At 41.7% G+C, this 27,978-nt stretch overlaps 1 pseudogene; it reads right to left on the bottom strand.

Annotated features, from left to right (window-relative positions):
• LOC132427726 (glycerol-3-phosphate phosphatase-like) overlaps positions 1–25,229 on the bottom strand; it is a 39,596-nt pseudogene extending 14,367 nt beyond the window's left edge.
• Positions 25,230–27,978: the final 2,749 nt, after the last annotated feature.

Raw genomic sequence — 27,978 nt, 5'->3', positions numbered from 1 at the left:
GGAAAGACACTGAGTCTAGAAAAGATACTGAATAATGATTAAGAGCATATACAAACGAATAAAAGTCGTTGGAGCAAACAGCTCTTCACAGCTCAGTAGGCCCTGAGGGCCTAGAACAGTGACTGATGCACATAGTAAAGACATCAAGGCATCATTATAACAGTTAAATAACATTCAGTGTTCTTAGTTAATGAAAGAAGTATCAAATACAGTTTAGAAATACAGTCGGCCCTCCATATCTGCGTGTTCTACATCATGCATTCAACCAACTGCAGATGGAAAATATTCAGAAAACAAATTCCAGAAAGTTCCAAAAAGCAAAACTTGAGTTTGCTGCATGCCGAGCAACTATTTACATAGCATTTACATTGTATGAGGTATTAAAAGTAATCTAGAGAGGACTTAAAGTATACAGAAGGATACATGCACCCTAGTGTTTATTGCAGCACTGTTTACAATAGCCAAGACATGGAAGCAACCTAAATGTCCATCGACAGATGAATGGATAAAGAAGATGTGGTGCATGTATACAATGGAATACTACTCAGCCGTAAAAATCATGCGATAACACCATTTGCAGCAAATGGATGGACCTAGAGATTATCACAGTAAGTGAAGTAAGTCAGACAGAGAAAGACAAATATCATATGATATCACTTATGAATCTAAGTTATGACACAAATGAACCTACCTATGAGGCAGAAACAGACTCAGAGACATAGAGAACAGACTTGTGGTTGCCAAGGGGGAGGGGAGTTGGGGAGGAATAGATTGGGAGTTTGGGATTAGCAGATGCAAACTATTATATAGAGAATGGATAAACAACAAGGTCCTACTGTATAGCACAGGGACTATATTCAATATCCTGTGATAAACCATAATGGAAAAGAACATGAAAAAGAATGTATATATATATATATATATATATGTATAACTGAATCATTTTGCTATACAGCAGAAATTAACACAGTAAATCAACTATACTTCAGTGAAATAAATTTTAAAAAAATTAAGTGTACAGGAGGATGTGGTAGGCTATATGCAAATACTGTGCCATTTTATATAAGGGACTTGAGCATCTGAAGACTGGGGGGTTGGGGGCCCACTGGAACCAAAACCCCCAGATACTGAAGTACGACTATATTCTCATAAGATGCTTTATATTTCCCCCTAAGTTTACATTTAAAATAGAATACATTTAGTTGTCTGGAAGATTCACTGATGCAGAATCCCCATTTTCTAATGATGCCGGATAAATAAGTGTACCAGAGAGCTCCAGAATTTTAAGAATTCTGCCATTTATACTAACTCCTTTTGAGTGGGGAGAAGTAAGCCCCAAGAGGGTTTTTCCTCCTACATATGTTGCCTTACTCTTACATGTGTGTTCTCAGTTAACCCACATAGGCCACATGGAACCAGAGATCAATGCAAACAACAGGCAACCAACCCATTCTCTAGGCTTGAGGAGAGTCAAGGACCTCTGGGAAGGATTGATAGGTAAACACTGCTCAATGGAAGTGCTCTCACTTGAGTGGTAGCAACCTGATCCAACCAACACTCTCTTTGGGGAAGAGTAAATGCTATGAAATAAATAAAAAGTGTGCTAATCTAGCTAAGCTCCTTGTTCCAAAGCTGCTATTTCTACTCGATATGTCATTCAGAATGCTTAACAAGACCAACAGCAATTTTTAAGGAGACGACCCAGAGTCCTCAAATGATGGAAGATGTTCCTTGAGCAAGGGATAGCCTTTAATTGAACCGGAAATAGGCACCTGGTCCAAAGTTGGCCAATCTATTGGCTGATTCCTAATCAGTGAGGTGGCCTGGCATAAAACAATCTACCCAATAGATAATTAGCTAGATCATCCTTTCTCTTCCATTTGAAAAGGAAAATATGGCAAATTCAGTCAGTGTGCTTGGGATACATCCCAAGTAAGGAATACTCTCTGCCCATATAGAGCTTACAGAGGAGAACCACTGTTCTGCGGGAAAGTAAGTGCTATTACCGTAATTGCTATGAAATTGTGTGATACAAACTGAGATAAAGAGAGGGTGCTAAGAAGCCACAAAGCTGGGTTTGAGTTGGGAAAGGCTTTCAAGGGGACAATATCTAAGCTGAAACTTAGAATATGAGTTGAAGGAGGAGAAAAGAGGAGAGAAGGCAGAGCAAATCATATGAGGGTAGCATCAGTGTCAGGAGAGACCTGGTGAGTCCAATAATGTAAAATGAGAATAGCGGAGTACTGAATGCACAGGCAAAATTAGAAGAAATGAGGCTAGAGAGATAGGAAAGTTTTGTCCACACGGTCAAGCAGTCCAGTCTTTATTATACTGAAGGGAAAACGAACCATTGAAGAATTTTCAGCAAAGAAGAGATGCGAAATGCTGCATCTCTTATGTAGGGGGCATATATCTTTTTGACTTAGTGTTTTTGTTTCCTTCAGATAAATGCCCAGAAGGGGAATTGCTGGATCATATGGTAGTTCTATTCTTAATTTGTTTGCTATTTTTAGAAAAGCCAGTTAAGTTGCAGAATGGAGAACAGATAGAAGAGAAGCAAACACAGAGTGAGGAAGCATAATTAGAAGATTTGTGCAGCAATATGGAATAGAGATTGGTGGTGACCTGAACGAGACAGATGGCACTGGGGCTGGGAAAAGGGAAGCCTAGCTGGCCTGAATTAGGAGCTAGATTCAAAAGAAGTTAATCATTGACTGGCTGTGAAGCCAGTGAGGAATCGTCAAGGATCAGATTTCTAGAGTCAGCAATTAGGTGGATAGTGATACCATTCAACGAGATAAAGAAGATCAGCATACATGAAAAGGTACCCAGCATCACTAACCTGTAGGGCAGGCTGTCAGGAAGGGCAGGCTGGAACCTTCAGGTACAAGCTGCAGCTACAATACCCAAGGAAGCCTTGGTTCTGCTCTTAAGGCCTTTTGACTGATTGAATCAGTATCTAAGTATCTAAGATAACCTCCCTTACTTAAAGTCAGCTGATTATGGGCTTTAATCACATCTACAAAATACCTCTAACACCTAGACTGCTGTTTGATTGGATAACTGGGAATGATAGCTTAGTCAAGTTGACACATAAACTGACCATCACAGACGGGTTTGAGATTCAGCAAGCAGGCAGATGTGGCTGGACGGACGTGAACAAGCAAGAGGGTAGTAGGAGGTGAGTTCAGAGAAATAACGGAGGGCCTGAAATGTAGGGGGCTGAAGGCCATCGAGAAGAATAAAAAATTTTGAAATCCTTAATTCAGAGAATCAGAGGGCCTAGTTAAGGCTGAAGAACATCAGTTCAGAGTACACCAACCCCTAGGATCATGTTATTTTCTGTAGCAATGAAGCAGTTCAGGTTCAGGCAGGTTGAAGTCGGATGCTCAGAATGATCCAGGGTTTTCCAGTGGGCATAACAGAAGAAGGAAGTGGGGGCAAGAAAGTTAAATGGCAAGAGAAATGTAGAAACCACGAACCATGAAGCCTAAACTGGGTAGGAAAGAAAGTGAACATTGGATTGGGGAAGAGCTGGGCTTCAAGAGGTTCAGGAGGATGGTAAAAACAAGGCCATGATCCAGCAATCCCACTCCTGCATAGTCCCAGAAAAAACGCTAATTCAAAAAGATACATGCACCCCTATGTTCACAGCAGCACTATTTACAATAACCAAGACATGGAAACAACCTAAATGTCCATTGACAGATGAAAGGATAAAGAAGATGTGGTATTAGCAGATGCAAACTATTATGTAAAGAATGGATAAACAAGGTCCTACTGTATAGCACAGGAAACTGTATCCAATATCCTATGATAAACCATAATGGAAAAGAGTATGGAAAAGAATATATATACACATAACTGAGTCACTTTGCTGTACAGCAGAAATTAACACAACATTATAAATCAACTATACTTCAATAAAATTTTAAACAACAAACAAAACCAAGACCATATGACCAAGGGACATGTATACTGGGAGTAAGCCCTACTGTCCTGCAGTGGTAGAGTTTAAGAAGATGTGGAACCCTATACACATGGTGGACCACTTGGAAATGATATTGTGAGTCCCTCAGGGATGAAGGTCAATGGAAAGAAAAGTCCGGCAGACAGGTAAACCATAGGACAAAGAGCCATAGTGATAGATACATACATATGTTTAAATTTTTCTCATTGAATACTATCAGTATTAGCATATAAATGAAAATTGAAGCTATGGATATAGAGGAGGAGAAGTACCATCTAGGCATGCGGTTAATCATCACAGTGACAATAATGATAGCAAACATTTATTGAGCACTTTCTCCATGCCAGCCACTACCCTAGCACATGCCATGTATCAGCTCAGTTAATCGTCTAAACCACCCTATGAGTAGGTATTAATATTCTCCCCATTCTAAGAGATGATGCCACAAAATTTATAATGATAACACTAGGATTCAAACCTGGAGCCCACACTCTTAATCCCAATCTTACACTACCAGAAAAAGAGAAAAGAACTGAAAGCATATCCCTGGAGAACATCAATAATTAAGAATATACTATATATAATATAAGCTATTATATATAGAATGGAGAAACAAGGTCCTACTGTAGAGCACAGGGAGCTATATTTAATATCCTGTGATAAACCATAATGGAAAAGAATATACAAAAAAAGAATGTATAGATATGTATAACTGAATCACTTTGCTGTACAGCAGAAGTTAACACAACATTGTAAAACAACTATATTTCGATTTAAAAAAAAGAATATACTGCAGAGAAAGTGTATGTGGATATATATATATATACTGTAGAAAGTGTATGTGGTTGAGATATGTAAGGGACCCTACATTTGGTATTGAAAGGTGATTTTAGGATAAGCTCCTGATATGACAGCATCATGTTTTCTTTGACTCTTTTTTTCTCCAAAGGGGAATGCGGCGGGGGGGCAGGGGGGGGGGAGGGAGGGAAGTGAGTTCAATTTAGTTGAGTTTCAATTAATGAAAGTTTTGTAGTATCTGCTTAGTAGCTTAATAAAAGCAACTTTAGCACTGGGAAAATTTCCTCCGGCCTTCCTGTATTCCCACAAGAAATTTTTATTTAAAAAATAATAATCACCATAATAATAATACTTTTTTCTTGTTTTCTAAAGGGGACTCCTTGGACTCCACTAGCTACAGCAGTTACTGAGGAAGGATCAGGGGTTAATTTTAGTTGTCCTGGGTTATGAACACTGACATGGGACTTAAGAAAAACCTTCATCCAATTTTTTTCCAAATTAAATCAAGAGCATTGATAATTAGTTTCTATCAAAGACATCTAGTGGGAAATGAAAGAACTGAAAAAGCCATAAGCTGCCTTTACTTCTTCATTAATATTTGCTCCCCAATGCAGGTCAAATAAACCACACTCACAGTTCTAAATGAATTGCTTTAAAGTTGATGAATTATTTTTCTCTTTGGATTTCTACCACCCATCGCGGCTAATTATTCCCACTACATTCCCTTCTCTGACTAGAGGTTTCAGTCGAACAAAGAAAACAAAGCGAGGCTCCCTAGAAATTGAACTCCGTTTTGCTTTAAAAATTTCTTTCACCACACATGCAATCCCACTTATGAATACTGAGAGGATTGTTCTCACAATCAAAACTCCTCCTGGCTCTCACTGAGAGTTTGTGAGGTCAGCTGATTTTATGGCTTTTAGAAACCCCTGAACAGAAACATGATTTAGGAGACTGAAGCCTGCAGGAGGGGCAAGTGTAAATCCCACCAGGACCACCACCACGCCAGTTTTCCTTGGTTGAAGCTTTCTTTCACTCTCCTGTGCTTTCATTTGCTCATCTCCAAGATAAGGATAAGAACACTGTGGTAGAGACACCAAAATGCATGCTTCCCCTCTCCTTCTGCAGAACTGTTGCTGGGAAGTAATCATTCAGCCGGAGACCACATCTCCCCAACCCCACTGTATCCAGGTGGAGCTGTAGGACCAGTTTTCACCAAGAGGAAGTCCGTGGGGGTGTGTGGGCCTAGGCTTTTAGAGAATGGCACTCTCCCACTTCTGGCAAAGATAGAGTAATGCGGACGAGACTTACCCTCGTGCCTGAAACCATGTACAAGCCCCTGTGTCCTTGTCTTTTGAAGTAAAATGCTGACTCAAGAGTAATGATTGGGAAATGTGAAGATGGAGAAACAGAGAATAGCCGTTGGGCTGGGGAACCGGTAACAATTTAGACTATAATTCTGCCACATCGCATAATCACCAAACTCCCAGTTCGCTGAAAGATACAGAAAAAGGCCTGACTCACATTCCTAAGTTGTTTGTACAGGAAGCCGATCCCACCAGATGAAGACTGCTGACCACAGGAGCATGGATCCCTAGACTGGTTGAAACCAGAAGGTTGATGATGCTTGAAACTTCACCTTGATGCCAGCCAATCCGAGAATGGTCCACGAGCTGATCACGCCCTGCTCCCTGAACACTATAAAACTCCTCACTAACCCCCTCCAGGTGGGGGGGGGGCACAGTTTTTGAGGCGCTAGCCTGCTGTGTTCCCTCTTTTCCTGGCAAAGAAATAAATCTAATCTTTCTCTTCCCTCCAAAACTCTGTCTCCGTATTTCTGTTCGGCACTGGTGTATAGAGGACAAGATTTTGGCAACATGCCTGAAACAATCTATATGAAGCAATGATTCTCAAGATGTGAGACATCAGAAAATAAAGGGCAGAGAACCCTGAGTGATGAGGAATAAATGAGGTGAGCCCACACTTATCGCCTGGAGAGAGCTTCCTTCCTGCAGGACAGGGAGGGGAGTCCAGGCGAGCCCTGCAGTCTCCCAGAACTGAGGATATGTTGCTGGGTGCCCGGGAAAGCCAAGGTAGCTAGACTTCACGTGCCAGAGTAGGGGGAACAGAGAGAGGGGACTGCACAGCGAGAGAACCCTGGAGCTCTGCAGAGGGTCTCCATTGATTACTCAGTTCAATATTACTCAGTACCTGTGTGAGTAAACTACCTGAGGCCAGGAAAAGAACCAGTCAAAAAGGATCAGAGGGAACAAGGCCCAGAGCACACACAGGGCTGGAATAGTGCCTGTTCAGCCAGAGTGGAGCCTCTCACAGTACATGAGGCACCAGAGTACCTCACTACTGGAGACGGTTTAATCTTAGAATAAACACTGCTCTGGTCTCATCTAAAAAGGCTTGAAAGCAAGATCCAAAAGGATTGAACCGTTTTTAAGCAATTTAACTGCATCCCAGCACAAAGCTCAAGGCTATCTGTTAGCATACAAAAATATCCAGCTGGCCACCAGAACATGTAAAATTCACAACGTCTGGCATCCAACAAAAATTGCCAGGCATACAAAGAAGGAGAAATATACAGCCCATAATGAGAAGAAAAAATCCATTGAAACTGACCCGGAAGTGACGCAGATCATAGCATCAGCAGAAAAGGACATTGAAAGTTTCTATAACTGTATTCCATACATTCAAGATGCTAGAGGAAAAACAGAACAAGCTAAACAGAGACATAGAAGATATTTTAAAAGCACCAAAGTGAGACAGTTATTAGAACAAATGCAAGAAAACTACTAGAACTGATAAGTGATTTGGGCAAGGTTTCAGGATGAAAAATTCATATACAAAAATCAATTGTGTATCTATACAGTAGCATGGGAACAATCAAAAATTGAAATTAAAAACAATACCATTTATAATAGCAGCAAAAGATACGCAATACTTAGGGATAAATCTAACAAAATATATGCAAGACTTGTACAATAAAAGAACTCTCAGAACATACCCATTGGGAATTCCCAGGCGGTCCATGGTTAGGACTCCACACTTCCATTACAGGGGGCAGGGAATTAAGATCCCACAAGCTAAAAAAAAAAAATACCCAATGACCAACTCAGTCAGCAGAAACATCTCCCCTGGACAATCTCTCTCTTTCAATTCCCCCACTACTCCCTAATCTCATTAGGTCTTTGCCCTCCTGCAACCCCCATCTATTGTCTCCCAGCCTGAAGCCTCAAGGTCCCACCTCCTTTTGAGTCGTCTCCCACCACTGGAGCTAGAGGGGCCTCTAGCATCCCTCTCTCCCTGAAAACTCATGTCTTCAAAACCCCATCTCCTTTACTCCCCAATGCCACCCCCGTCTTCCTCTTCCACCCCCGGATCTGTCCACTTGCTGCGTGATTGAAGATAGGAATTTTCACTTTCGGGGGAAACGCAGCCCCCTGGTCTCAAGGTAGCTTACCCTAAATCTCTCCCATCCGTCAGAGCCCGGTAATCCACTGTCAGCACGGTGTGCGGGGCTGGATTACTTAGCTTGGAATGACATTCCCGTGGGCCTTCACATGTTGAGTTTTAAGCACCCGGTCTGGTCCCATTCCAGGGTCCCTCTATCAGCTCACCTGGAGCTTGTCCCTGATCTGTGTGAGGAATTGCTTTATCAAGGACCAACAATCATTTTTAGCTGAGGACTATCAAAATCCATATAGTGGGGGAAATGTTTCCTAAAAAAGAAAATAAGCTGAGGAGGTACAACAACTTTGCCCACAAAGACATCCTTTTACATTACCCTGCAGAACAGTTGGCTCTCTTTAGAGACTCTCATTTATTTGTAAACGCTCCTTTCCAAGAAGGAAAGGATCTTTTATGTTTGCAAAAGCAAGGTTCCACTGAGCCGGTCTTCCTGCAACCAAGAAATATTTGTCCTAAAGTTCTTCAGGACCCAATCTTTTAAATATATTTTTTTCCCAAAGTTTCCAAAATCCCAGGACTAATTCTGGCAGGGCTCAAGTTCATAGTATCTGTCCTTGTCCTTTCCCAACTGACACCCCAGCAGCTCATGCAAGAAGGAAGTATTTCTAAAACAGCAGCCTAAGATGGGAAGCTGGCCACCCACAGCAAAACCCAGGAATCACAGCCTGTATCTTCTTATAGGACACACACACACACACACACACACACACACACACACACACACACACACACACATAATATAGCAAATATAAATATATTACAGATAATATAGGACATAACACCTATGTATTATGTTTGTTGACCTACAGCAGCCTATGCCTATGAATGGCTGCCCTTGCCTGTCTCTCTGTGCACTCAAGACTTCCCTCCAGAGACTCTGTTCCTAACAGTGAGACAAGGGCCCCTCTCCCCTACATTCATATTAGCAGGTAAAATAGGATTTAAACAGATAGAGGGAAGAGTGAACCTACACCATTTGAATTAAAAGCATCCGTACATCTATCAGCATTGTAACACAGAAGAATAAGTCATTACCTGCATCCCACACTGCAAAATATTTTCTGCAGGAAAATTCGTTTTGCGTTCTAAACAAGTAACTTTGCACACTATCCTCCGTTCCTTTTCACATGCTTATAATATACTACATCCTATAACGTTCCAAAAAATATGTTTTGTCTCTATATTTTCCTGTGAAATAAATATTAATAACTAGCAGGTAACTTGCTAGCTCCATTTTACAGAAGGAAAGTTCAGAGGCTAGAGAGCTGATAAAACACAACAAATCTGCCTGAGGTCCAGAGCGTATTTCCCTTCTACTAAGCAAGATTGCTTTGCCACCGCAAATCAATCACTCAGATACATAAGTGAAGAACTGGAAAAGATAGAAAGAGGAGAGGAAGAGGGAACCTTGCCCAAAAGACAGCATTTTGTCACCAGAGTTGAGCCCTGCAGGCCTAGGCATCTAAACTTTTTGAAATCTTCTGCTTTGGCCAATTGGAAAACTCAGTTGTTATATTACGGCAGAGGAATAAAACAAATGCAAAACCCAAAGGGATGTTTTGACTGTGCTTTGCTTCTTTCCATCAACCAAGAACTTGCTAGCTGGAAACACAGTATCCCAAACCCTAAATTTTCCTTCCTGCCTCCCCACCCTGCCGGCTCTACGGAGAGCCCACCACGTTGCCTGGACATGTTCCCTCCAGTGTTCTCTCACTGGGTAACATTTAGTTAGAACTCCAAAGAAACTGTTACTTCCACCCAATGGATTCCATTCCATTCTTTCATCATAATGCATCCCAGGCGGTGCATTTCAGGCTAGTATTTACGTGGCTATGCAGGCTATTTCCAGGCTCCGCTATTACCAGTGAATGCGGTGACATTAATATGAGTAAATGCAGGAAAAGGGATGAAATAAAACATATCCTATTGAAGGAAATGAGAGCTCCTTAAGCAAGGAAAACACACATAGGAAAAGACGTGGGCATATCAGAATACAAATAGAGCCCTTGGGACCAGTGGATTCCACAGGCATGATGTTATTGAAGTATTTGATACTAGAGTAAAGCACCTGCAGATATGAATTACATCCTTGTTCAGACCACTAACGTTAGAGTACCGACATCTCCGGAAGCGCTTATGTTATATTTCAAATCCCCCTGCCCGCTGCACAAATATCCAATAAATCAATCACTGATAAAGGACACCAGCTAAAAGGCTTAAAATGCTGAACAAGTCACCTCTCCCTCCTCAGAGACGCTGCCACCTTTAATTTACTGGGGGTTTCCCTAGTCACACCTCAGCCTTGGGACACAGGGGGGTGAGATGGGCTATTAACACCTTCAGTGCTGGGATTGGGGAAAAAGCAATTGGCTGGACATCTGGGGATGTTTCCCGAGGTGGGCATCGTCTGGGAGAGGGCGGCTGGAATTCCCTGATGTCCTTCAGGAATTGGTAACACCTCCCCCTACCCCAGCCCCGCCCCCTTAACTTAGTCGCCAACTTCTCCCACCTTGGGGTGAGACCTAGGGTGGTAGGCCATGCTCATTTTATTTGCTTATAATAACAGTGTCTTTTATATATTCAAGGCAGTTTTTCCTAATAATAACTATTATATAAGTGCCAAACCAGAGGCATAATGGAAATTTTAGATAATACCCTAAGGAAATCAGAAAAGAGACAACATGAAATCTCTAGTCCAATAGAACAGATGATTAAAAAACTGATCTTTGGTTCATTTATAAAAAAGATTGGAAAGAAACGTGTCAAAACTCTAATAATGGTTATCTTTGGGTGGCAGAATTTGGAGAGGTTTTTTTTTTTTTCCTTCTTTCCTGCATTTCCCAAATATTCTATAATACTAATGCGACGGTTGATTTTATGCATCAACTTGACCAGCTGTTTGGTCAAATATTATTCTGGGTGTGTCTGTGAGGGTATTTCTGGATGAGATTGATATTTGAATTGGTTGACTGAGTAAAGGAGATTGCCCACCTCAATGTGGGTGGGCCTCATCCAGTCAGGTGAAGGCCTGAATAGGATAACAAGGCTGGTGAGAGAGAGCCTCTCTGTCTTCAAGGTGGGACATTGGTTTTCTCCTGTCTTCAGACATAGACTCAAACTGGAACTACACCACTGGCTGTCCTGGGTTTCCAGCTTGCCAACTGGAGATCGTGGGATTTCTCAGTTTCCCTAATTGCATGAGCCAGTTCCTTATAATAAATCTCTTTATATATATAGAGAGAGAGATATATACACACATACATACATTATATGATATATCAGTTTAATATAATAAATATACACATATATCCTATTAGTTATGTTTCTCTAGAGAACTCTAATAAAACTAGTTTTGCATTTATACTTTTACTATCTTCTACAATATTATTTCTATAATTAGAAAATAACTTTTAAAATTTATCTATGCAAATTTCATAAGAACTGTGTACTGTGTAAAGATAGCCTAACAGAATTAATCCCATTGACAGCATCAGTATTTCATTTCAGGTTTAATTTTGATATTTATTCTAACCACATACATCTGAAGGCACCCAGAGAGTATTCACCTCAATATTATTTACATAACATTACTCAAAGCCTTTACTGGTTTTTTTTTTTTTTTTCAGTACGCGGGCCTCTCACTGCTGTGGCCTCTCCCGTTGCGGAGCACAGGCTCCGGACGCGCAGGCTCGGCAGCCATGGCTCACGGGCCCAGCCGCTCCGCGGCATATGGGATCTTCCCGGACCAAGGCACGAACCCGTGTTTCCTGCATCGGCAGGCGGACTCTCAACCACTGCACCACCAGGGAAGCCCCCTTTACTGGTTTTGAAAGTATTTTTTGGTGTATTTAAAATTGTGCATTGGAAATGAAATCAGTTTTACTTACGTACCGACAATCCTCTTCTTCAGTGCTTTTAAAATTGGCAATAGCTAAAGTCTTAGCTTTGTTCTTAAAACAGTCGGCATTCAACAAAAACTTATTTAAGGTTGCATAGTGGCTAGGCTCTGGGGCAACACAATTAACAGTAATGAACATCCTTTTTAAATTTACCATGTGCTGTGTTAATGATTATGTTCTTTAGTCCTCACAGTGACCCTGTATTTTGGGTACATCAGCCAGCTTTATAGTGGAGGAAAGCGTAGAGGGCAGAGATGCAGTGGCTCACCCAAGGTCACATGAGCTGGCAGGGCGCAGAGCTGGGGCTTGAACCCGGGGCTCCTACTTCTAAATTTTATGCCCTTTCCTATGGAGTGTGACACTGTCCCCCTGCTTGTAGAGCTTGCTGTCGAGATGAGATGGATACACAGGAAAAGACATAAGAGTATACAATTAAGCATTAAATCTGAGTGGTATGTTCATCGACTTTCATCAGTTATAGCAAGTCTCGCCTGACTTGTTCCATTTTAAAAACTGAAGTTCAAAGTTGGAAAATAATTCACCCACGTAGTTAGTGGCAGCTCCAGAAAAAGAATCCTGGAATGATGGCTTATGCTTCAAATGAGGCATAAACATAGACATAACTACAGCCCAAGAAGCAGGGTTTTGAGGAGGCCCAAGTGAAGACAGAACTCCCCTCTGCCCAGATGTTCAGGAACAACAGAATGTAATGATTCAGAGGGGAAAAACTTGTGTTTGATTGTTGACTTTTTGTTAAGCCTTTACAAAATCAGTGATTCTCTTTAGGGTCCTCAAAATCATCGATTTCTTCTGCACAGAATGCCAAGAACCGGATGTTCTTTCATAATTAAACGTCTTCCTTCAGATCATCAAGAATAGGTCTGGGGGTGGGGGGGAGGGAGGGAGGAGGAATGGGGAGGGTGTGGGAAGAAAGAGGGAAAGAACAGGAAGCGAGAAAACAGCAGAGGAGAGAAAAAAACCCAAAAAACCAAAAAATTGGGTTTTGCCTCGCTCAAGTTTATTGTTATAGTCACCATTTTTTGATAATTTTTTAAGGGCCAGGGTCTAAACGAGGTGTTGTATTTACATTGTCTCACAGGAACATTTGAAAGGTAGGTATTGCCATCATTTTAGACAATGAATTTGAAATTAACTTGCTCAGGGTCACGCGGAGCTGGGATCTGAATCCAGGCCAACCTGACTCACAAGAGTCTGAGTTCTCAACCTCTCGAAAGAACTGCTCCCCCATTTCCAAGCTCTATCGTCAGAGACCCCAGATATTTCCAGATGCTCTCTTTCAACTTGGCCAAACAATGGCTAACCAGTTGTTCCCAAGCTCCTTGGAGTTCTTTGTCTATTAAGGTGCGTGGTCTGTGAATTAAGATTTTTTTCCCATTGAATTTTTAATGCAATTGAGAGCCAGCACTGCTGATTAAAGCACAGGATTTTATTTGAAGTAGAATTAATGCTGGAACCAGAAGGGTCTGGTCAGAGTCCCTCAGAACTAAACATCTCTAACGGATACGTCACCCCAGTGGATTGTGTCGTTATTATCGTCCTCTATATTAAGGCGTAAGAGGGTTGAGCCAGACTGATAAGCTCCATGTCGCTGGGGAGTGACAGAACAAATCCAGCTTTTGATTGCTTCTAGAGAGAGTCTCTGACCAGAGCAAAAGGCAAGCCCATAGATACATCTCCAGTTTCTCAAGTCCTATCCACTCAAACACATTAACAATATCATCAGCACACCCTGGGAAAATAAATTTTCATTTCAGAAATTAACCTTACCAAAGGTACCTGAAGATAAAAGAGCTGGTTCCCAGCAAAACTGTACAAAAGGATTATGACCATTTTGAAATCAAGTTCTGGAGAGCTCATCAGAGTGAGAGAGAACTGTGAAAAAAAACCCCTAGAGCTTAGGCCGCAGAAGCGTATAACAGCTGAGTGGAGATAAGAACACACACTGACCCAGGGGCCCCGGTAGAGTTGCTTCTTGTTTAATTTTCTAATTTTTACAACAGAATGTGGTCAGCCGTCTAGAACAAAAACACCATTTTTTGTTAAGAGTGTTATTTTGGAAAGAACCCAGGACTTAAGATCTGGGTTCAAATCCCAGTTCTACCACTAACTAAGGTCCTTTGGGCAATTTACTAAGCACCTTGATTCTTAGTTACTAACTGGCCAATTTACTAACTAATAAAACCTACTTCACGATGCTGATAAGAGAATTTATTGGAATATTTTTCAAAGCATCCAGCACCATGCCTGGCACATAATCTGTGCTCAGTAAAAGTTGGTTGGATCATGATCTGAATTTGAGTCAGAGAAACACTGTGGAAGTACTTCAAACATTTCCATTACGATATCTTAATAAGTACAGTCGTCCTCCAGATCCTTGGTTCCAGGCCCCTCCACAGTTCCAAAATCTGCAGAAGCTCAAGTCCCATATCTGTGATTCTGCATCTGCGAATTCAACCAACCACAAATCTTCCAGTGCTGTAGTTCGTATTTATTGGAAAAAAATTGTCTTACAAGTGTACCCAGGTAATTCAAACCTATGTTGTTGAACTGTAATCACTGTGATAAGTTGTTTTGTGTTCTTAGGAAATATACACTGAAGAATTTAGGGGTAAAGAGATATCATATCTGCAGCGTTAATTATGTGTTGCAGAAAAAAAATGTATATATATATATATAAAATTTATCTATCTACATAGATATGCTTATATCGATCTATCTCTATGGAGAGAAAGCAAGTAAAATAAAATGCCAACATTAGGGGAATCTTAATGAAGTTATTTGCACTATTGCTGTAACTTTTCTGTAAGTCTGAAATTATGTCAAAATCAAAAGTAACATGTGGGACTTTGGTGGCGCAGTGGTTAAGTCTCCATGCTCCCAATGCAGGGGGCCCAGGCTCGATCCCTGGTCAGGGAAATAGATCCCACATGCGTGCTGCAACTAAGAGTTCACATGTCACAACTAAGGAGTCAGTGAGCCGCAACTAAGACCCGGCACAACCAAAAAAATAAATAATTAAAATTAAAAAAAACAGTAACACGTAATGTTATCCTGTTGAATCCCAAACACTCAACAGGAACTTTACACACATTATCACTGCCTAATTCAATACCACCTCACACAATTGTAAGAGACAAATACTACTATTATTCTCATTTTACAAATGTGGCAACTGGGAGAGGTTCAGAGAGGTGAAGTAATTTAGCCAACAACGCAGTAATTGGGACACCAAGTTTCAAACTCAAGCCTAACTTCAGATTCTTTGCTCTTGACTCACAGTCATCCCACTGGCTATGGGCATCAAAAGAACTAAGCAATTGATTGGGACTGACATATACACACTACTCTATATAAAAATAGATAACAAATAAGGACCTACTGTATAGCACAGGGAACTCTACTCAATACTCTGTACTGGCCTATATGGGGAAAGAATCTTAAAAAGAGTGGATATATGTATACGTATAACTGATTCACTTTGCTTTACACCTGAAATGAACACAACGTTAGTTAGTTTCATTGGAGTATAGTATAGTAACTATACTCCAATAAAAGTTAAAAATTAAAAAAAAAAGAACTAAGCAAAGTTGACAAAAAGATTAGGAAGCAGAGAGTTTTAAATGCTTGGGATCCATGTGTACCCAGGTCTAGGGGCTGCTTGAGGCAGTGGGTCAAAGGGGGCACTGTCTTCAGGTAAAATGCTGACCTCAAAATGGGATAAGATTCTTGTCACCTGCATTTTTAGAAAGCTCCTTGACCAGTTTAAAGGGGATCACACTTCGAGCAATACCGAGTGATTGCCTGAGATTCCCTATCCAGCCCCTCCTCCTGAGTGCCTATCCCAAGGGTGTAGAATGCATTTGGATCATGGGCTTTTCCGATAGAGACAATGGTCACAGCACCTAATGCAGGTATATTAGAGCATCGCACAGCTCCCTCATCCCCTCAGCAAGCATTTATTAAATTGTGTCCAGCAATGAGCTGGTGGGTGGTGTTGCTACACAATAAATAGAAAGCCCAGCTGGCTGCCATTTCCAGGTTGGCAGCTGGTTAGGCGGTAGAATATCATATATCCCACACAAATAGCATGGACAGGGAAGACACAGAGGCCCTGTGATCACAAGACCTGGTCGTAGCCTTGCCTTTAGAAGCTGTGTGACCTCAGGCAAGTTACTCCAACTCCCAGGCTGTCAGTTTCCTCACCTGCCAAGTGAGAAGTTTGGAAAAATAGTCGCTGACTTTTTTTGTCTTTTATCTCCATCATTTTGTGATTTTATACATTGCTTTATACAATCGTATATCAAAAGTCTTCCAAATTACAAGTGCCAAATAACATACCCCCAAATTTTATAATTGACATTTGACAGCGTCCCTGTCTGTGGCATAGAAACATGTTACAGGTAAAATGGGGTCATCATGACATATAAGATACATCTTTTAGGGAACTCCCTGGTGGTCCAGTGGTTAGGACTTGGCACTTTCATTGCCTTAGGGCCCAGGTTCAATCCCTGGTCGGGGAAGAAAGATCCCTAAAGCCGCGCGGCAAGGCCATTTTTTTTTTTTTTTTTTTTTTTTTTGCGGTACGCGGGCCTCTCACTGCTGTGGCCTCTCCTGTTGCGGAGCACAGACTCCGGACGCGCAGGCTCAGCGGCCATGGCTCACGGGCCCAGCCGCTCCGCGGCATGTGGGATCTTCCCGGACCGGGGCACGAACCCGCGTCCGCTGCATCGGCAGGCGGACTCTCAACCACCAGGGAAGCCCACAATGTTACATTTTTAAAAAGACCAATTCCCAGTGCTTTTTGCAGAAGCTATTGGGGAAAGTGGGGAAAGTTTCCCCACATTTAGAGGCTAACTTCTTTAGAAGGGAGCTCCCATGCTCACCCCGAAATTTGTTGGTACCACTGTCTGAGCTAGAACCAGGAGCTGGCGGTACCACTGTCTGAGCTAGAACCAGGAGCTGGCGGGACCCCTTAACTTTACCCAGCCTCTCCACGCTACCACACTAACTAAATTTATGCTTGACTTTCTGGTAATTAATGATCATTTAATAAACATTTCTTTGTCTCACAGAAGACCTGTGCCAGTTCTACCTCCTGGACCTCCAGACAGAAACGGCAACAGCTGACCACAGCTCAGATGAATTTCTTCCCGCGCTTGAGGTGCCTGTCAAGATGGAGAGGTGCCTAGCTCGAAATATGCCCAGAATTAGATTTAGGAAGGACAAAAAAACCCTGATGGAGACTCTGCTCTTTTGCCAGACTCCCGTGAGAAGATTCTGGTAAGCTTCCCCAGTCCTTGGCTAATGTGTACACCTGTCCCCTCGCTGCGAAACTACAGGTGGATACATTTTGGGTGGTGAAAATATCCATGTATTTGATTTCCATGGATAGGAAAACACTAGAGCAAGGCTAACAGTTTTGAATAAGATGATATAAAATGTAGGCAAAAGCGAGTGCACTCCGTACAGGATGACACCACCAGTCACCTCACTGGTCACACATATGCCCCCATAATTTGCTAGAAATCCAAACTAGGAAGGAGGAGTGTAGTAGGTTGTACTGCGCTTGATATTTACATACTGATGGGACTGATCTCCTTCTGGAGACAAGCAGGACGAGGCTACAGACTAAGGACGTTGAAGCAAGACTAGAAGTGGGGAGAGGCCCCCCAAAATGGAGCAAGGGAGCCGTTGTGTCTGGAGTCAGGAGGTCGAGGGCCATAGCTCTCCATCAAGGGCATTTCTGAGAACAGTGGCAAGTCTCACACAGAAAACATCCTCATCTTCCCTGCATAACTTTATTTTCCTGTTTCCACAACCCCCAAATCTTTGCCTCTCTAGTTACAGCATTTTCATCAAAGGAAAATGGACTTCTAGAGTAGGACAGTCTCCTGATTCTAGCTCTACCATGTACCAGCTATCTGATCTTTTTTCTTTATTTTTAATATTTATTAATTTATTTGGCTGTGCTGGGTCTTTAGTTGCAGCATGTGGGCTCTTAGTTGAGGATGCGGGATCTAGTTCCCTGACCAGGGATCGAACCCGGGCCCCCTGCATTGGGATCCTGGAGTCTTAACCGCTGGACTACCAGGGAAGTCCCCCAACTATCTGATCTTGAACGAGTCACATTACCTCTTAAAGGCTCAGCTTCCTTGTCTGTAATATGGGCATAATAATGAGATCACATAAAATGAGGGCACATGGGAAAACGCCTACTACCATGATTACACTGTAGATAAATGGTACCTGAGAAAGGAAATGGGCTTCTGTCACAAAGTGCAGAAGGATGCTGGTCTGTGAAAACAAGAGGCACCACATCTGTATTATCTGATTTTTCATAGCAGCGACACGTAAAGTAGGTATCACTAATATTCTTACTTGACAGACAAGGTAGCTGAGAATCACAGAGACTTTTATTGTTGTTCTAAGCACTTTAGTTTCTTAAACTTTTTATTTTAAAATCATAATAGAGTCACAGCAATTGCAAAAATAGTAGAGGTGTCCTGGTCCCTTTCACCCAACTTCCCCCATGCTCGCATCTGACTGACAGTCCGACAGAGGCTGTTGCCATTTCCTGGGATGCACACCTCAGAAGTAAAGCTGAACCCTCTGAGGCTGACAGTTGGGGGCATGACTGGGGCCACTGGAGGGCTTTTCTTGGGATAAGGAATAAAGGAATCGGTTTCAGTGCCCTGGGGAGGCTGTACTCATCCTCTGATGGGAGACTGATGAGATGAGGCAGTAACTGAGGTTCACTGACGTGGTTAGAACACTTCTGCCTCAGAAATGGAAAGTGGCCCTGCCAATCCAGTTGTCAGTGATCCTGCCAGTGGAGACTGCCAACTCACTCCATGGTCCTCTACTCTGTTAACTAGGCCCTGGATACCAACCAGCTGGGCACTGGGTGACGAAACCTTGCTATTTTATTACCCATTCCTCTGGTTCATTAGTCCTTCCATCCACTCTGCTCACCCTTCCAAGTTTGAAGTCTGAATCCGGCCAACGTATATACTGCCAGTTCCACCCGCCCCTTCTCTACTCCAACATGCGAACTTGGAAAAGAAAATAGCTCCCACATTTCTTACTGCAGTCTTTATTGGGTGGGAGTTATTTCATCAATCACTAACATCCTGCTCGGACAACGGGTTCCCAGGAAAGAGGAAACTTGATCTTTTTCTTCAGCGCACATATTGCTTACAGGGGCCACTCTATCCTCAGGACAGACCGTGGTGATGTCTCCCAAATACTCCACAAGCGTGGCCTTCTGCTCTGTTGGCCACGATGCTCCAAAGGCCAAAAAACCCTTATGGAAAATTAACTACATCGAGCAGCTCCCCCAACCCACCCGTCCCCATTCCCACGGCCCACGGGGAGGCCACACTTGTCCACTGAATGGGAACACCCTTCTGCGGTGGCTGCATCCTAACCTGGTCTAGGGTCTGGGGGCAGCTCGTGAAGCTGAGGAAGTCTGGGTAATGGTAAAAACAAAGAATACTTGTATTCCTTAAAAAAATAAAGGAGAAATGTTCTCTCTGACCCCCACCAAAACAAAAACCTTTGCTGCAAAAAAGCGCCCTGCTCAGCTGCAATAAGGTGAAAGGTTAAATGTGGACAGAGTAGTCATATATAAGCAGTTTTTTAGTTTTCTGGTGGGAATACTTAACAACCTAAGTATGCTTCCCCAGGAGGTAATCTATTATATTTTGTCCAATTTCTTCCTCCAAAAACTGAATCAATTCATGATGTAATGCCCAGGGGAGAACAATCTTCTGGAAACTGAGTATCTTTCTGGGGACAAGGTTGAGGAAAACATCTTAATATTGTTACAGCTTTGGCCTGGCAGTAACAGCTCTTTGCTTGTGGCGATGGCAGGACAAGAACCGGGAAGGCAGCAAAATGTCAAAGGACACACGCCTCCGAACTGTTTGAGATTTGCCTAGAATTGTTTTCTCTCTTGGAGAAATACAGGCTATAAATCCGTTTGGACATTTACAGGACAGCTGCAGGACCTTGGGCACGCACTTCAGGGCCTGAGTTGAGAACGCTGCTTGTTCAAAGTGTTGGCATCTAAATGTAGATGTCGTCCTGATTTCTAGCTTAAGATGTATTTCTTCTGACTTCTTTCCTTCTCCCAATCCTCTCTCCCCCAAAAACTTAAGTTAGAGAACAAAGCGTAAATCAACACTCATCATTCACTTCGTTTTAAGGAAATAGAGGCAACTTCTATTTGTGAGAGGTTCTGGATGACTTCAAAACCCCAAGTAGCTATTGACTTTAAGGGCTCCTCCAACTAAACTTTTACAAGAACAGCCAACAAACACCCATATGGCCTGGCCTTCTTAGGCACCTCGGTGCTGGAGGGTAGATGGGGCAGCTGAAGCAAGTGAAATAAACAAAAGGCCCCTGGTCTCTTCCAGGCTCTATCGTTGCTGGCTGCCAAGCAGAGAAAATCACTTCCCTCTTGTTCATCTTATTTATAAGATAGAAATAATAGTATGTCTTGCTCTGTATGAGATATATGAGATATACATGACAGAGACATGAAAATACATGACAATAACATAGAAGGGTGTTTTGTATGTTTTCCTATCGTGCGGCTTGCCAAGACAAACAAAACAAAACAAAAAATCGGAGGGTCTGGGACTTCCCTGGTGGCGCAGTGGTCAAGAATCCGCCTGCCAATGCAGGGGACATGGGTTCGAGCCCTGGTCCGGGAAGATCCCACATGCCGTGGAGCAAAGAAGCCCCCGCATCACAACTACTGAGCCTGCACTCTAGAGCCCGCGAGCCACAACTAGTGACCCGTGTGCCACAACTACTGAAGCCCACATGCCTAGAGCCCATGCTCCACAACGAGAGAATCCACTGCAATGAGAAGCCCGCACATCGCAATGAAGAGTAGCCCACACTCGCCGCAACTAGAGAAAGCCCGCACAGAGCAACGAAGACCCAATGCAGCCATAAATAAATAAATAAATAAATAAATAAATTAATTAATTAATTTATAAAGGAAAAAAAATTGGAGGGTCCAAGGCTAGATTAAGGGTTATGAGTATAGGTAGGTGGACCTGGGTTAGCTATTTAAAGGAAAGTTGGGCTGTTTGTCTCTATCTGAGGGGAAAGGCAGCCTCACTGGGAATTGAGAGACTCCAACTGGTTTGGGGAAGGTACGTTAGTTTTAAATCTAAAAATAAATTTATTTAGGTAAAAAAAGGAACCCTTCAGCACTCGCACAGGGTTAAAAAAAAATAGGAAGAATTTAGATAAACCAGAGGGTCCAATAATTCCTACCCTACCCAATGCAAGAAACTCATGCATCTACCACATTTAAGTTTAAATACTAAGAAATTGGAAAACAGCATCTAAAATTGAAAAAATAAGAGCCTGCTTTTTTGTAAGAAGTTTGTTTCCGCCCCCATCTCCCCTCCCCTCTTGAACCTCACATTCACGTTTGCCCTTGACAGCCTGAGAGCCATGGACCTCAGCAACACCCACCTACCCACTCACGGAGGTCTTCCTATTTCTCACCATCCAGACAGACTGCAAAAAACTAAGCATCTACTCCTTAAAATGATTTATACGTCCAGGACATGCCAGTCATTCTAGTTGATAGGAGTATAATTGGACCTTGCAATGCTTGGGAAGTAGAAATCTTTGCGGTAATGTGCAATATTTCTAACTAAAATGCAAGATGCAGGCAGTGTTTTATCTGTAGTGTTTATTATACGAAAGGTTAACAGCCAATGAAATGATCCAATGGCTCATTTCCGTTCACACGGATGTCTGATATCGTTCAACAGAGCGGTCCATGAAAGTTAGAATTTTATATTTCTAAAGGAGGACCTAAAATGTGGATTGAAGTCTGTTCTACCGTTCTGAGAGGCAGATCGCCTGGCTTAACAATTTACATTTTCAGTATTTCTCAAGTAAGACACAAACCAAGAGCCTGTTGGTCGTAGGTGACCATAAATTTAACGTTATTATTGTGACTAGTAAAAAATATATTTTGCCCGGGTCATGAAGCACAATGGCGCATTACAAAATGAATTATCTTGATTGTGCAGAGTGATTCTCCCCACAGATCCAAAGGGTGGGAATACGTAACAACCTGGGTGGGGGTGGCTGGAGCCAGTAAAAAGTGTTGGAGGCATCATCATAAAGGAGTCGTTGATAACACTAGAGTGGGTGCTTTGGGGGCCAGAGAAGGCTGCCATCAAGGGAGTTTTATGGCATATTTGCTGGGTCTGATATTCCTAGAATTATCAGATTCTTAATGGCCTTTCTAAATGTTTAAATACTTAAATTCAAGCATTTATCACTCTTCAGGGACTTCTGTAGAATTTATTTACATTAGGAGTTATTATCATTGAAAAGTTCATTTTAAAAATACTAGCCAAAAAAAGTAGTCCATTTAAAAGTATTACCACAAATGCAATTCTTTAAGACAAATATCTAACGTTTCAGAACAAATGCCACCTGCAAGCTGTAAATATGTGTATTAATTTTTCCCCACAGTATTTGCTTTGGCTGTGACCTCTCCTCACATTCAGTTGAACAAGGGCTAAAAATTGTCAAACCAAATTCTTGTTTGAGAGCTGAGCTCTAACTACTGCCAGTTTGAGAGAAACACACATCCAGGTTTAGGGAATATGTTTTGTTTGTTTTGGCTGTGACATAGGGCAGAACAGTTTCCATCCCATTCGAATGCATTCAAGAGAGTTTGAAATATTGCACAATAAAAGTCATTCATTATATCTGTCTCCTTTCCCTTCCAAAAACAAAAATGGCTGCCCAGTTCCAAGTCTACACAGGGGGCAGGAAGAAGGGGGTCACAGGGTCACTGGAAATCACCCAAGACTAACACCAGGTTTTTCAGGTTTGAGTTAGGGAATCCTTCTGAAATCTTCATTCCCCATGTACACTTCAAATAAGAAAAGACTAGTCACATTGGATTATTGCTTTGTTATGAACAATTGGAAAATGGACACATTGTACGTGTTCTCACATTAGGCGTAGCAACATCCAAGAGCCTGGCAGCCAAGCTAAACTTACTTGAACTGAAACATCTTTTTACTCACTTTCTCTAGGAAGTTTCAACTGTTTGACACCAAATTTATACTCAAAAAAAAAAAAAAATTATTTCACTGTTTGGACCATACATTTGAAAGGACCTAGTTTTTCAGACATCTGATGCTCCTTAGCAGTTACTTGATGTGTCTAAATAGAGAAAAAATTGACATTTACTTTGTGTTTACCAGCAAGCATCCGGGACATCAGAACACTGGAAATGCAGTTTGTTTTTAAATGTCAAAAATAAAGACGCCACTAACAGATCACTACACTTGACAGGACAGGACACTGCCAAAGTGAATTTTTTTTTAAAAAGCAAATTTTAGGTGGGTGAATAAAGCTGTGAGAATAAAGAAATCATGAGATGTAATTGGATGTTAACTGCTTTCTTTACATTTTGGAGCTTGAAAAACTCACATGCAAATAGAGTTAGAAATTTGGAACTTAGAACAAAATGATAAAGTCTGAATTTTCTTGAATTACATCTAAAACCCAAAAGCCAGCTGTTTGCTCCCCAGCAGGCTACTTGTGTCATAGAGAAGTCAATTAAACCATTTAGTCAGACAACATTGTGCCATGGACAAATGAGAAAAGGGAAGATTTAAGAAGGCTGCTTTCAAACTGGTCACTGGAAATTTTGGAACTCCCAACCTACTCCTTAGAAAATGCAAACTTGTATTTGTTTTTTAATGTGCATGCTCATTTATTTTTCCTTTTCATATAAGTGATATAATGCTTAAAGTATCAAAAAACAGAAGCAGTTCCAAAAAAATACTTGCTTCCCAATATCCTAAAATTTTCCAAAAACCTTTCTAATAAATCTTAAAATTAAGGTCATAGCCAGGCTAAGTATGATCTTGGTTGAAGATGTGGGACAAAAATATGTATCACGAGGGCTTCCCTGGTGGCACAGTGGTTGAGAGTCCGCCTGCCGATGCAGGGGACACGGGTTCGTGCCCCGGTCCGGGAAGATCCCACATGCTGCGCAGCGGCTAGTCCGGTGAGTCATGGCCGCTGAGCCTGCGCGTCTGGAGCCTGTGCTCCGCAACGGGAGAGGCCGCAACAGTGAGACGCCCGCGTACCGCAAAATGTATCACGAGAATGGCAGTAATTACTTATCTTCTCACTAAAGCTATTAGGTTATTTGTAGTTTGTATCACAATTTCATAAAAAAACAGAAAAGCATCAAAGAATGCACAGAATTGAACACACCAGTGAAAAATCATACAAACTTGAAATTCTTAGGCCACAGTACAACGAGTCCTTCTAGAGCCAAGTGAAGGCTCTAAAAATAATCTTCAAATAAATCTAAGACCAAGAAAAAGAAATTCACTATCTTTTTGTATGTGCAATTATTTATCGTAATTTAACTTCATCCCCTAAAATCTGCTTACTTGATCTAAGAATCTAAGTCCAGAGTCAACCTTTCAGACATACTACAAAGAAATCTGGTAGCACAAAAGATAGAAATGCAGAAGGATTTAAGGAGAGAGATTTCTTTAAAACTTTGTTATGGACAATTCACAATCTCTTGTTTCTCCCGTTGCGGAGCACAGGCTCCGGACGCGCAGGCTCAGCGGCCATGGCTCACGGGCCCAGCCGCTCCACGGCACATGGGATCTTCCCGGACCGGGGCACGAACCCGTGTCCCCTGCATCGGCAGGCGGACTCTCAACCACTGCGCCACCAGGGAAGCCCCACAATCTCTAGTTTTGAATCCATGCTTCATCCGGATGTATTCATAGGTTAGAATATAATGGGAAGAAAAATACTTAAAAATGTGTGTGTGAGATGAAGCCAACTTAACACTGCCTAGTCTCGGTAAATAATAAGGAAAAGACATTTGGAATAGAATGCTGCTTTGGGATCCCCATTTCTCTAAAACTCCTAGAAGTGAACTCTGTTCAAGCATCACTTCTTCCAGAAAGAAACAAGACAAACTTACCTGATCTGAAGTTGGTGCCACTTGAGGGTGGAACGGTCCTGGGCATTCCTTTATAATCATACCCTGTATTGTAATTCTGTACTCCCCCAACCCTTTAGAGAAAACTGAGCATCTTTAAGGCAGTGATCACATTTAGAAATTAATGCCTGGCACATGTACTAATGAATCTACGATCTGCTCACCTGGGATGACCTGATGCAGGGAAGTTTTCCCATGTTAAGAAATAATTCTCAAATGCTAAGGCTACTTTCCAAGTAAGGATAGCGACAATTTTTATACTAAACCAAACTATAATAAAAATCTTAATTTATGAGAAGAATTGAATCAGACTTATTAGACAATTTAATTTTTAGCAAACAACTTTGAACCTTATTTTAATTCAACTCATTTCATTTTACTCATATATATTACACAGTGGTCAAGAGGAGAATTTTTCTCAATGACTAAATCTTAGCATCTCAGGGTGACAATTTTAAATCATGAACTGTAGCAAACCCGTTTATATGAGAAGTTGGGCTGAGTGTATAGGTATCCCAAGAAAGTTGGTTTCCTGCCCATATTTCTGATAGCTTATTATTACTGACTTTTTGCCCTAAATGATAATGTATGTCTGGGTGTAATTGTAGGCTCCACATAGAATTGGTTGGTCAATCTTTTGCTTCTACTGGCCTCCTCCTTCACAAAAAGAACTTTAAACAAAAAGAACTTTATGACATAGATTCACAGTAAAGGGGAAGGCAAGCTTTCCTATAGTAATCAAGATGGTGTGATGCTGGTTTAAGAACATAGAGATCAATAGAACAGAATCAAGTCCAGAAACAGACCTACACATACAAGGTCAACTGATTTCAACAGAGGTGCCACTGTAATTCAATAAGGAATGCAAAACCTTTTCAACAAATGGTGCTGAATGACTTCCACTAAAAAACCCAAAACAGGGGCTTCCCTGGTGGCGCAGTGGTTGAGAGTCCGCCTGCCGATGCAGGGGACGTGGGTTTGTGCCCCGGTCCGGGAGGATCCCATGTGCTGCGGAGCCGCTGGGCCTGTGAGCCATGGCCGCTGAGCCTGCGCGTCCGGAGCCTGTGCTCCGCAACGGGAGAGGCCACAACAGTGAAAGGACCATGTACCACAAAAAAAAAAAAAAAAAAAAAAAAACAAACCCAAAACAACTTCATCTCATACATTGTACAAAACTTAAAGTGGATCTAACACCTGAGAGCTAAAACTCTACAACTTCTAGAAGAAATTCAGGAGAAAATCTTTGTACCCTAGAGTTAGTCAAAGATTTCTTAGGACACAAAAGTATGATCCATTAAAAAAAAAAGGATAAATTAGACTACATCAAAATTAAAATCTGCTTTTCAAAAGACACTCTAGGAAAAAACACAAGCCACAGACTGGGGAAAAATATTTGCAAGATACATATCCAATAAAGAACTATATCCAAATATACACAGAACTCTTTCATCTCAAAAACAAGACAACAATATCAACAAAAGGAAACATAGGCAAGAGGTTTAAATGGACGCTTCAATAAAGAGGATATAAGAATGGCAAATAAGCACAGGAAAACAAAGATGTTCAACATCATTCGTCATTAGGGAAATAACACACCAAAATCACATTGAGATACCACTGCACACCTACTAGAATGCCTACGAGGAACAAGGCCTTGACAACACCTTGTGATGATGAAATCGTGGAGCAACTGAAACAATATGCTGCAGGTGAGGATGCAAACGGGTGCAGCTGCTATGGAAAAGCTTGGCAGTTTCTTAGAAACTGAAACAGACCCCAGCCATACGTCCCAGGAATCCCACTTCTAGGTATTTACCCAAGATAAAGGAAAACATGTGTCTATAAAAAAGATCCATATGTGAATGTTTATAGCAGCTTTATTTATAATAGCCAGAAAATAGAAACAACCCAAATATCCATCAATTGGTGAATGGATAAACTGTTGATACATCCATAAAATGGAATACTACTTAGCAACAAACAGGAACCGATCACTTATACAACACGGATGAACCTCAAAAGCATTATGCGAAGTTTAAAAAGGCAGACACAAAAGGATACCCACTGTATGGTTCCATTTATATGACATTCTGGAAAAGGCAAGACTATAAGGATAGAACTCAGATGAGTGATTGTGAGGGGCTGGGGTTGGGGGAGAGGGACTGACTGCAAAGAGGCAGGACGAAACTTCTTTCCGGGTGATGAGGATGTTCTTACTCCTTGACTGGGGGCGGGGGGTGTCATGGTTACATTCAAACTGCTAGGCTTAAAAGGGTAAACTTTACTGTAGGTGAATGACACCTCAATAAACCTGACTTTAAAAAGGAAAAGGAAAACAACAGCTCTTTCAATACAAAGCACAAATCAGGCATTATTAAGTATTTCCTCCTTGTTATGCCTGGTCTACAGCTGAAGTCTGGGCGTTGGGGGGTGGAGGCATTCAGTGAGAGAAAATGGAAGCAATGTGTTTGCCAGGTCAGATCCAGAGAAAAGAACCGAATAACCACTTAATTTTAATTTCAAGGAATTTATCTTACATCGTCACGCAGGCCCAGTGTCGCATAATTTTCAATTACAAAAAACTGGAGGCAACTAGCGTCCATCAGTAGGGAGATGGCTAACTACATCATAGATATCCAAATTATATCATTCTATGCAGGGGTTAAAAAGACTGCAATGGCACCAGGGCTCCCCAAAATGGTATTATGTTGAATAAAATTTTTAACTTGCAAAATGGAACATAGAGCGATCCCATTAGAAAACAACAAAACCTATGT

This window comes from Delphinus delphis, chromosome 6 (assembly GCF_949987515.2).
Source record: "Delphinus delphis chromosome 6, mDelDel1.2, whole genome shotgun sequence".
NCBI lineage: Eukaryota > Metazoa > Chordata > Mammalia > Artiodactyla > Delphinidae > Delphinus > Delphinus delphis.
The sequence above is the reverse complement of the archived record's forward strand: the minus strand, read 5'-3'. Positions and strand labels throughout refer to the sequence as shown.